We start from the raw sequence: 3,623 nt of genomic DNA on the forward strand, positions 1-3,623 counted from the left end.
TGGTAAATACAAGAAAAAGAACATCAATTTAACTTTCAAGTCGACTAGTAAGAAGAATTTCTTAAACTGGTAGAATTGTGTGAAATTCCCAGACAGGTATGCAAGCAATATAGCAAGACATGGGAAAATGGACATTGGGACAATGTCGGGTCTGAAAAGTCATGATTGTCATCTCTTGCTCCAACGGCTACTCCCGATTGGTATTTGGCCTTACTTGGACAACAAGGTTGTTGAGACGCTAACACATTTGTGTCAATTCTTCCTGCAACTATATTGTTAAATGCCACGCAAGTCCACCGTAGCTAAGATGGACGAAGATATTGTGCACATCCTATGGTCGGATAAAGCAAATGTATCCATTAACATTTTCATGAGTATGGTTCACGTAATGATACATTTGCCAAATGAGGCAAAGCTTACTGGCCCGGTGCACCCTCGTTGGATGTAATCATTTGAGAGGTAAGCTTGAAAATCATCTTAATTTATTAATATTAATTATGAAGTGCTTCAAAATGAATTTTTTCACACATTTTTTTATATTTTAGGCTCCTTCGCGGTTACAAACGGTTCGTCCGCAACATGGCACAACTAGAAGGATCCATTGCGAAGGTAGTAATTGTACAAGAATCAGTAACATTTTGTTCGAGGTACCTACAAAATGTTGAAACTTCGTATAACAATCAACTGCGCAATTTTGGTGGGCGTGGGCGGGTGGAAAAGTTAAATGTGTTTGCACAACTTGAACGCCTATTTGGCGGAGGGCCTTCGTCTGAGCCTTTTACTAAATCTGACTTAGAGGTGGCTCACTGGTTCATATTAAACAGCTACAATGAAGTCGAGCCATTCATTGAACAACATGAAGTAATTATGAAGACTCGTTATCCATCAAGTTGGGTTGAAATGCATAGGCAATTATTTCCTAATTGGTTTGAAGAACATAAGTGTTTTCATTTTACTTAAAACTAAAATTGTTCATCTTGTAGATTAAATTATGTATTAAATTGTTCTTGCACTTTACTAGATGAGACAATTAAAAGCAGCTAAGTCACCTATGTTTGGCGAAGAATTGTTCTAGCTCGCTTGTCTTGTTAGAGCTGAAACGTACTCTGGATGTCATGTCAGTGAAGTTAAATTTTTGACAGTTGCACAAGATGATAAATTATGCACTCAAAACAGTGGCATTTATGTCCCAAGGGAAGATGAAAAAACGTTTTTTTTTTTTTTGGGGTAAACTGTTGACTGTGGTTCAATTGTTATACACAAACCATAAGGAAATGATGTTTAAGTGTCATTGGTATGATACAAACTTGGACAAACCAAATAGTGTCGTTGAAGATATATATTTGTTATCTGTTAACACGAATATTGGTGATTTGAAAGTGATCCTTATATCCTCGCCAATATGGCAAAACTAGTATTCTACTTGGATGATCCAAAGCTCAAGGGTGGTTGGAAAGTAGTCCAAGGCTTACTACATAGAAACCTTTGGAACTTGTAAGCTTAAGATCACGAAGAGGATATCAATGATGACCATGATCACGATGTGGGTTCTTCATTCACCAAAAACCTTCCTAGAGTACGAAGAAACCACATTGTTCAACCACCATTCGAGCTAGAAGGTGCCCCCAAAATTGAAATAGATGCATTATCTATTGACCTTGGACGCACACCACCAAATCAATAGAATTCCTTGGTAGAAGATAGCAGCGATGACTCAAGGAGTGAAAGCGACATTGAGAGGGACAGAAAGGAAGCAAATCAGTATATCGACAATGACTGAGAGTTTATTAATGTACAATTGTTGTAACAAACTATATTTAATTATCTTTTTTTTTTAAATGAAAAATGAAAAATTCAAGCTCTTATGCGACGGACCTCCGTCTTTATAACGTTACGCTATATTTTACATGACAAATTGTTTGTTTGGCAATTGATTAGGGCATTTATTGAGCATAAATTAAGGTATAGGGTTTAGGTATTTGTTGAGCATATATTTTAAGTTTGCCCGACGGAGGCTCCATCTTTTAAGTTCAGGCCTTATTTCACATATTCAAATCCATATATGATTGTTGGTGTATAATTATTTTCGACAATCCAACTGTCAGTATTATTCATATAAATATGAGATCATAAACGCCAAAAATTACACATAATTTTTTTCTTTTATGTTAGGTAACGTGACAAAATATTCAACGGTTATAAACTTTAATGTAATTTTCAACTATCATTTTATCTCTGAACTTTCCCATTTTCTACCAAAACAGTAACTGACTCTACAATAATACAATGAACGGGCCCGATCATCATTACAAGAATATTGATTATTAGAGGCAGTAGCTTAGGGGCGAAAATAAGGATTCATCTCTATTAATTTGCATTGGGGGCGGATATATAGATTTGCCTCTAATTAAAGTGATAGGGCCGAAATAAAAATTGTTGCTATTAATTTCAGATATTAGAGGCAAATCAATGGGCCTCTAATATATTTAATGAAATTTAATAATTTTAGTTTGGTATTTACATATTTTTCCGTTTTTTTATGTGTTTGATTTGATAAATAAAAAGATATTAACTCCCAAACCCCTAGTTCTCCGATACCTATGCACCCACATCCCTTAATTCTCTCATTCCAACCTTCCTCGCGCACAGACCCTCCATCTACTCCTTCCTTTTGAACTCGTGTTCTGTCTCATTTCTTCCTTCTTTTTAATCTTTTATTTTCTATTTCTTCTTTATCTTTCTTCATTGTGATATTCCAGAGATAAAAAAACTGAGCGACAAAATTTAAGAATGGGGAGAGTGCCTGGATTTGAAGAATTCGAAGTAGAACTGATTGAAAATTTTCAAGAAATTTTAAGGTAAAGGCCTTGTGCTAATCTTCACTTATGGATTTTATTATACTTTTAACTTGGTGCAAGATTTCTAGGTTTTATTTTTAGAAGATTACCTTATGAAACGGCTCAATTTGGGGTTGGGATTTCTTTGTTATTTTTGTTTGTTTTGCTTTTGCAGATTTAATGTACAATTCTTTTGAGAAGGGTGACAATACAAGTTTCCTCTTACTTTTGTGAGTTCTGTTTATATTTAAACATTACTTTATCTTATATTGCACTTTTATCTGGGATTTTCAATTGAAGTTTTATTGTGGAAATCTATTTACTTTTCTTTCATCTCTCTCTACTGTATCTGCAGGGATGAAGAACGATAAAAGATGTATGCATTTGGGCTTTCGGAGGCTGAAGATTGAGTCTGATTATATATAATTTTGTTATAATTTTATATGTACTACATTTTGGGCTAGATTTGTACTTCTTCCTCTTTCATGTATTCCCTATAAACATTGTAAATCAAAGATTTAACATTAGTAAAGAAATTTATTTCCTTAACTGGTACTAGAGTTTTTGTTTCAATGCATTCAAGAAAAATATCTAGAATATATATATATACACAATTCAATGACATCGGGCCCTGTGGTTGCCATGATGACAAAGCCCCAGTAGTGTGCTGACGAGCCTGCCCCATCCCCCGACAATACTTCCCCAGCCTTTGCATGAGGGTTGCATCCAAGGTCTCAGTCAAGATCTGAAACCCCGTATCCTCAGGTTGAGCCACGGACTCGATAG

At 35.1% G+C, this 3,623-nt stretch overlaps 1 long non-coding RNA gene across 1 annotated transcript; it reads left to right on the forward strand.

The window, feature by feature from the left end:
- The first annotated feature begins 2,464 nt into the window (after positions 1 to 2,464).
- On the forward strand, positions 2,465 to 3,392 carry LOC103954226. The gene is made up of 3 exons (XR_668163.3): positions 2,465 to 2,858; positions 3,013 to 3,067; positions 3,193 to 3,392. It is a non-coding gene; the product is annotated as an uncharacterized LOC103954226 (long non-coding RNA).
- Positions 3,393 to 3,623: the final 231 nt, after the last annotated feature.

This window comes from the organism of the source record quoted next, unplaced genomic scaffold (genome assembly GCF_019419815.1).
Source record: "Pyrus x bretschneideri cultivar Hongxiangsu unplaced genomic scaffold, Pyrus_bretschneideri_v1 Contig5, whole genome shotgun sequence".
NCBI classification, from domain to species: domain Eukaryota; kingdom Viridiplantae; phylum Streptophyta; class Magnoliopsida; order Rosales; family Rosaceae; genus Pyrus; species Pyrus x bretschneideri.